We start from the raw sequence: 8,445 nt of genomic DNA, 5'->3' as shown, positions 1-8,445 counted from the left end.
TCTAGAAAGTGGTCTGTATTGGTCGTGGAGGCTTGTTGGGAATCCTAAGTGAGACCCTGCTCTTCACGTCAACCTCCTCGAGTCTCTGTGTATAGATTAAGTGCAGTGACCATTTCTTAGTTTTTGTTTTTTTGTTTTGTTTTTCACTTGGTCCACCGGAGCTACGTTGCTTCATCCCTGCTCTGTCTTCATCCCTGCTCTGTCATACCTGCTCTGTCCCCGGCTTGAGCTACCCTGATTCTTGCCTTTCCTCCACAGGCACACTTTCTCTTCTACTCATGAGATGAGTACATGAGATGCTCTGGATTTCTTGCTTAGGTTTTTGTGTTATCCTCCGTGATGATTTCATCCAGGCCTGCAGCTGTGAAGATCTTCTTCCCAGTAGCCACTCCCAAGGTAAGAATGCCAGCTTGGATGCTCCCCAATAACGCTGGCTAGCGGCAGCAGCTCCCCAGTTGCATAGTGAACAACATCTGGAACCGAAGAATAGTGAGGACCTCTGATGAGGGATAACAACAGAGCCATGTAGAAAGTCATAGAGGTGCCAAAAAGGAAGGAATAATTAACTCTGGAAGATGGTGTGGGTTGTGGAGGAGTTCTTGTTTTTAAAGGTAAAATTATATAAAAAAAAAGGATAAAAGAAAGACTATATACCTAGACAAAACTATTATCTGAAAATATACAAATAGGAATCTCCCTCCAACACTGTACTTTGTAGGGTGGAGACTGAAGAAGGGGCAAGGGCGTTCGGGACGATGAAAAGAGTATTTGAAAAGAAAGATGTAGCTGGAAGTAGTGGTGTACACCTTTAGTCCGGGAAGAGGGAGGGAGAGGGGGAGGGGCAGGGAGGGAGGAGGGGAAGAGAGAGGTAGAGGTGCTCCAGCATCCCACGTGCAGAAAATTACTCATAATTTGGCATTGTAAAAGCACAACGTGTGTGTGTGTGTGTGTGTGTGTGTGTGTGTGTGTGTGTGTGTGTTTGAGGGTGGATATGTGAGAAGGCTCTTGGGCTCTAGGACTTTCTCTGCATTGAGAGCTGATACTGTTTGAACATGGTCCGTTGGGGAGCTATTAAACAAGGAGTGTGGCTCTATAATGCTAGTGCTTTCTGAAATGACTGTGCCTGCCCTACACACAGTAACCTGGAGTGGACAGGTCTGCTAGGAAAGCGTGAGAAGAGTCTGTGGGTGAGATGAGGGTACCCCGAATTAAGACAAGGGATGCAGAGATGGAAATGAAGAAAGGGCTTCTGGGACATACTTGAGACTTAGGCAAAACTAATGTGATTGCTTATTCCTGGGAGCATGAGGAAAACAAACCGTATTTGTACCTTAAAAGTTCATTTGCTGACCCTAAGTCTAAATAATGTGGTGTTTTATCATCTGCTAAGATGGGGCTTTCCTTCTCCAGTGCATAGGCCAGTGCAGGCCCGGGCTCTCTCTCCAGGACGGAATGGTTTCTCAGGACAGAGCCCAGCTTAAGAGAATCTTGGGCATCATTTAGTTCAAGCTCCCGTTAACACCAACCATCTCTGAAGCTTCTTGACTAGAAGATCAGCCCCAATTGAAATCCACCTTCAGTCATAGAGAACTGGATACCTGGCCCACCCTCACCCAGGAGGTGGTAAGAGTTCTTTACACCCCACCATCTGTCTTACCAAACCATGAGAGTCGTACTCAGGAACTAACGTTGACATTTGACTTCCCAGGTTTCCACAGCTAAGCCTATCTCAGTGGTTTCTGGATTCCTTACCAACTTGGACATATTCCTCAAACACATTTGAAATAAAAGTGTCAGACAGTGGTGGCCCACACCTTTAATTCCAGCACTTGGGAGGCAAAAGCAGTCAGATCTCTGTTAGTTTGAGGCCAGCCTGGCCTACAGATCATGTTCTAGGATAGCCAGGGCTATACACAGAAACCCTGTTTAAAAATACAAAACAAAACAAAACAAAACAAAAAATACAAGTACCCTTCTTAAGATCCTTCCCAGGGGAACACCACAATACTGCAGAGGTCTGGCCAGAGTAGCCAAGGTTACCATGGGTGTGTTCAACAGTGTATCCCAGAGTGCTTTGTTTCTTAGCAGTTAGATGGTACAGAGTCTCTGGCCACCAAATCTGAGACCTCTTTCTTCTTCTTCTTCTTCTTCTTCTTCTTCTTCTTCTTCTTCTTCTTCTTCTTCTTCTTCTTCTTCTTCTCCTTCTCCTTCTCCTTCTCCTTCTCCTTCTCCTTCTCCTTCTCCTTCTCCTTCTCCTTCTCCTTCTCCTTCTCCTTCTCCTTCTCCTTCTCCTTCTCCTTCTCCTTCTCCTTCTCCTTCTCCTTCTCCCCCCCTCCTCCTCCTCCTCCTTCTTCTTCTTCTCCTCCTTTAGTTCTGTTCTGTTCAATTGACTTTTAGAATCTGTGAGCACATTTTTATATATGGTACTTTTAGTTCGTGAACATTGGCTAAGCAAGATTTCCATTGCCTTCAGCCTCGGTTCTCGCTGTCGGGATCCTGCTGTGTCACTCCTGGCTGACTTGGATATATTTTAGGCTTTGTCACTTCAGTCTCTCCTACATTCCTACACCTATACCAAGCATATTATCTCCTCTGTGTTGTGTTCAGATGAGAAAACCTCTGTCTCCCTAAATTCATATCCCACAATGGGAGGAAGAATGGGGAGGGGGAGAGAGAGGGAGACAGAGAGACAGAGAGACAGACAGAGAATGTGAAAGCACCTCCTTATTATATGCCCTATTGATTTCACAATGGTTCAAGCCCTGGCCAAAAGACAATGTGATATATATATATATATATATATATATATATATATATATATATATCTCACAAGCCCTGTTGGGAGGTGGGCACACAGTACTCAAGGCTTAGAGTATCACCCTCTAACAGTCTTCCTGACTTGAACTGGTGGCCTTTTGTTACTTAAGATGACTTCCCTCTTGGCCCTTGTTTTATCTTTTTATGGCTTCAGGGGTTGAAGAACAAACCTTATTCCCTATCCTTGCCCAGGAGTTGTTGCCTTAGAAGTGTCTAGCCTCTGTGACTTCTCTTTGGACTATTGCTTCTTCACAGAGGATTTCCCCTGCAGACTCTGATGCTCATGGACTCAGAGGTGGGTTCAAGGTGTCCCAGGGCCGGAATTGCCCAATTTCATGGTAGAGTGAGGTCTGAGAGATCACTTGACACAATCCTCCGTTTTGTCAATGAAGATGTGAGACCTGAGACTGCCAGGGTGCATGTTTCCTTATCACGTGAGAAGCCCTCATGCCGGAGGAGCTGCTTGGAAGTCACCATTCCACAGAGCAGCCAGGCAGCATTCAGAAAACTGGTCCCGCTTCTCCCGAGATCAGGGAAACCACTGGCCTTTCTGTAAAGTGGATTATTTTTAACCATGTTTCCTTGGCTTCCTCTGACTCGCAGCCTCCTCCAAGACCCCTCTGTTGTCTTTAAGGAGTAGGATTTCCCCAGCAAACACAACCATGTTGTTTGTCTCTCAACAGCTCTGCTGTGCAGGGACTGAGGGCTGCACTTGTGATGAGCCCAGGGACGCCTGTGCCAAGCCTCTGATATATAGTGCGGGGACTGCAGGGCATCCGAGTTGTAACAAGAACAAGATGAGCTTGTGGCCTCGGGCTCCTAACCTGCTCCTCAACCCACACTTCAAAGAAAGTTATTACACAAGAGTTAGACTAAATCAAACCAAACTGCAATGTTTGCGCACTGTGGTCCATTTTCAGATCTCCGTGTATCTCACCACAAGTCCCTCAGAAACCCAGTCAGGAACAAAACAAAACGACCCAATGATAATTTAGTTGTAAGTCTTTAAAAAATGAGCCCGACTGATTTATTTTGAAATTTCAGTTAAGCACAATGTCAAGAAAATCTCTGTGGCTATTTGTCAATTTTCTCCCCTTGCATAAGTCCAAGCAGGCAGAATAAAATTAGGAACTGGCTGCTGATAGGCTCCCCAGGTCTTGATGTAGGCTTGATTTCACTACTGGAATATCAGAGATGCTTTGGTGATGATCCTCTGTCAGAATGCTCATCATAGCAAGGAAGACCTTTATTATGCCATCGGCTCATTTTATTAGCCTTGTTATCCAGCTACACAAAGGAGCACAATAGATCATCTAAAAGATAAATATTTCACTTTGGCTAGACTTACAACTCTCATTTTTTCCCCCCTTACCCACAACCTGAAAAGCATGAAAAGTTAGGTTTTCCTTTTGTAGCTTTGAATAGAGGCAGGTTCAGGTTTTTGCACTGCAAAAGCAATAAAGCTTATATTCATTGCTACCTACTAGTATGTTTAAAATTTTTTTATATTTATGTGTGTGTGCGTGCATATGTGTGTGAATGCAAATGGAATAGCATGTTGTTTCCTTCTATCATGTGGGCGCTGTTGGATGGAACCCAGGTCACCAGACTTGGTGACAACGGTAGTTCTCCACAGAGCCACCTCCTCTTTGGCCCCTGTTAAGTATAGACAATTTGGTGTGGTAGATGCAACGTCCCATACTCTAATAATTGAACCATTAAAACTCATCCCCCAGGCCAATCCTCATGGATCTCTGTGTTTCAGAAAAATCTTCTAGTTTCAACCATGAGTCATTATGGTCTCATGATCATCTAGAGTCAGTTCTGGAAGAGACCACCAAGCTATGTGAGGAAGGATGCTGGGACTGAGGGCAAGTGGTTTTTACCTCACATCTTCTGGTGGAACTGCTGCCTCTACTCCTGACTGTAGGAGGTTTATCTAGGGGCTGTCCCTGTGGCCTCCACAGCCTCAGCAAGAGATGCTCAGAGCATCCTAGCCATCACGCTAAGGGAGGCCTCAGTCTATGCCACGGGGTTAATGGATAGTAGTATCAAATTGTTTGTGTATGTATACACATTTAGGTGTATGTTGGAGGATAGACTGTGACTAGATCTGCAGAGAGGAAAGGGAAAGCAAACCAGATTGGGTAGAGGAATAAGGGTGGATTTGAACTAAGCCGCACTCAGTAGAACAACATCTGTCGTATGTTAGGTACTTTATACTGTGCTCGATCTCACGGACTCTTCAGAGCAAGCTAAGGACATGGAGCCTGTGAAGCTTCACGGCACGGGTGGAAGCATTCAGAGGCCAAGCGCCTTGTACAGAGTTAAGAAATTAAAGTCCATGTCCCGGCCTCAAAACTGTTGCTCTCCCTTGCTATCTAGTAGCTGCAGCACAAATTGTAGCATTAGAGGAGCGAGCATAACACATAACACACAGAGAACAGAGGGACTGAAACGAACAGAGAGCAGGCCTTGTCGTAATAGTAAGGCTGGTGCCTTCTGGGCTTTTGGAGGGGCTACCATATATGAGCCACAGTGCCAGAGTCTATTGCATGTAATAGTGACATGATCCTATGACTGGGAACCACTGTTATAGTGAATTTGCTAAGTGTGTGTGTGGGGACCTGAAGGTCTAAGAAATCTGTCTAGCCCCCACAGACAGTGGGGGAGCTGAACTGGCATGAGTTGAAAATCAGATTTTACCTATTGGACTACAAAGACTGCACTCAAGTCACACTAGAACATCAGAGTACAAATAAGCCAAAAGGACTTTATCTCCAAGGTCTGCAGTCTGAAGAGGACAAATTCACGGACAATAACTAAAGTGTGTTTGTAATGGAGGCAAGTGCAGAAAAGGTAGTACCAGAGAGAGTGACTGTCTAACTGAGACTGGGAACAGAATGTCTGTGACATCTGGGGACAATGTCCCAAGGAAAATAGTGTTTCAATTAAACGTTAATCAACCTTTTTTTTTTCTTCAGAACTGGGAATCAAGCCTTAATTTGCACATGCCAGGCAAATGCTTGGCAGCTGAGCTACACCCCACAGACCTTGTTTTTCTGTTTTTGTTTTGTTTGTTTATTTGTTGTTTGTTTTTGAGACAGGTTCTCACTGGTAGTCCAAGACTACCTTGAATTTAATATGTATTCCTGACCGGCTTGGAGTTTGTGATAAAAAACCTCAGCCTCCTAAGTGCTGGAATTACAGGTATGTTCCTCCACTGGAATAACTGATTTTGTCTCAGGGTTTCTTGTTTATATTTCACATTTTCTAAGTGGACATGCTGAAACTGATGGTTCAAAATGGCGAATGTGGTGGACGTTTATTGCATTTTCTGTCTTACGCGTCCCTGGGTATCCTCACACTGCTCACACAGACATTGTGCCACTGCTTTCTTAACCTTAAAAAGTCAACACACAGGCTGAGGCTCTTGACACCAAGGCTTACGACTTGATCTCTTTATCGAGGAAGGAGGGGACCAACTCGACAAAGTTATCCTCTGACCTATATATATGCCCCCCCCCCGCGCCGCCACTGAGTAAATAAATGTAAAAAGGAACCCAAACAAACCCCTTCTAAAAAGTCAACAAAGACAGTGATTTGTAGACAACACTTCCTGCTTCCGTGCACATCCTGACTGTATAAGAGCTGCTGTTTCTAGGACAGACTCTGACCCTTTCTTAGACCACAGCAGCAAGCTCTGCTGATGAAGCCAAGAGGCAAGCTTATTTCTCATCATGGCATTCTTCCCCAGGAATATGCTCAAGCACTTCCCATGCTTAATAGTTTTTGATTTTTATAAAACCCACATTTAATCTAATATTATTTATTATACAATTAATAATATAATTTATTATATTATATAATATATTATGTAATTAAAATTTATTCAGTTTTAAGTGTGTAGTTGATTCATTTTGATAAATGTATCCAGTTGTATAATCACCATTACAGTCAAGTTACAGACTATTGTCAAAGCCTGAGGAAGCTTCCTGTGTCTTTTGCAGTTACTGGAATCAGGTGCAGTAGCGAGTGTCTGGTTCATTGATGTATTCAGACCTCCTATCAGCTCTGCGGAGTCTTCTATTCTGTAGAATAGGAAGCTGCAGCCTGGGGGATGTCAACCACTAGTCCCATGCTAGATTCCCCTCAACTTGTGTTTCTCACAGCATTGCTCTCTACAGCTAAGATCTAGAGAAAAGATATAAAGAAGCCTAGAAGGCAAGTATGCAGGACTGGGCGCTGTATGATTCACGTTATTTGAAGTCCTAAAAAAATAAAACCAGTGAGAGAAGGCCAGCAGGTCCCCACTGCGAGTAGGGAAGGGGGCTACTATGTGAGTTCCCCCAGGCATGGTTCTGGGATAATAACCAGAATGGTAACTGCTCAGCTCTATGCATTTGCCAAGATTTATAAAACTTTCAGTAATGCCATTTAAAAAGTATTATAAGAAAACAATGTGGAAAGACATGTGAAATACCTTTGTTCAAAACTCAAAACAGAAATGGTGAGGTGGCTTAGTGGGCCAGAGTGCTTGCTGAGCAAGCCTGACAACCTGTGCTTGGTCACCAGAACTCATGTGAAAGGCAAAAGCTACCCGTTCAAGGTTGTGCCTTGACTTCTGTGCGTGTGTGTGTGTGTGTGTGTGTGCGAACACACACACACACACACACACACGCTAATGATAAACATTTAAAAGCCACAACATCATTATCATATTCAGAAATATAGCTGCTGGAGCCAGGAATACAATGCAGAAATATTTCTATGTAACTTGATGCTGAAAAAATTTTAAATCTGGCAAAAGATGCATTAGGTGTCCACTGTGACTTGGAAATTAAACCGGTAAACTCAATTTTCTCGCGGTAAATGAACAATTCAATATCCACGCTTCTAAATCTATTGCAAACGACTGCTGACCGAGGAACTGATTAAGCATGGTCCGGAAAGAGCTTGCAACTAGGAGTGTTTACTAACATTTCAATTTCTATGGCTCATTTATTAGACTCAGAATAAAAAGGTGAGAGGGCTGTTTGGGATTGTCTTTAACCTTGATGATATTTCCACTGAAGCAGCATAATGGCTCTTAATTGCTTAAGTGAAGAGAGCGTGTTGACGTGTCCTTCTTTGGGCTAAGAGCTTCGAGCCTAGACTATTATGCTAATTCAAGCATTATATACACCTAAGTATTTATGAGGCTGACACCAGTGATGTTGCAGGTAAAGGGCTGTGAAATGGTCTGTAAACAGAGAGAATTGATTTGAGGCCCAAAAGCAGTGCTGGTAAAAGTCACAGCCATTGAACAGCCAACCCTACAATTTCTATCCAGATTGTCAACCTAGGTCAGACAGTGTCAGCAGGCTGTCATTAGAGATCAGTTGGGTAGCTTAATAACATGTAAACCCAAACACACGGGAACTCTCACAGTGGCGGTCTAGTCTTATCTGGTGTGGCTGGGTGCGTGTGCCCACTTGCACATGAACTTTCATTGTGGAAGCATCACGGTGCTAAAGTTGGTGGATGTTAATGTGTTGGTGTCAGTTCAAGTTTGACCGCGGTGTGACTTATCTAGGGACTGTGCAGCATCAAGAGACATAGGGAAGAAGACATCAGAAACCTTCCATG

The 8,445-nt window shown here is 43.9% G+C and overlaps 1 long non-coding RNA gene across 1 annotated transcript; it reads left to right on the top strand.

Moving 5' to 3' along the window:
* The first annotated feature begins 261 nt into the window (after positions 1–261).
* Positions 262–3,368, top strand: LOC147004247 (uncharacterized). Its single transcript, XR_015047235.1, has 3 exons — positions 262–396; positions 1,411–1,623; positions 2,972–3,368. It is a non-coding gene; the product is annotated as an uncharacterized LOC147004247 (long non-coding RNA).
* The last annotated feature ends 5,077 nt before the right edge of the window (positions 3,369–8,445 follow it).

This window comes from Mus caroli, unplaced genomic scaffold (assembly GCF_978045245.1).
Source record: "Mus caroli unplaced genomic scaffold, Mus_caroli_1 scaffold_6, whole genome shotgun sequence".
Lineage (NCBI taxonomy): Eukaryota > Metazoa > Chordata > Mammalia > Rodentia > Muridae > Mus > Mus caroli.
Note: the sequence above shows the minus strand (reverse complement) of the source record. Positions and strands in the feature narration are given on the sequence as shown.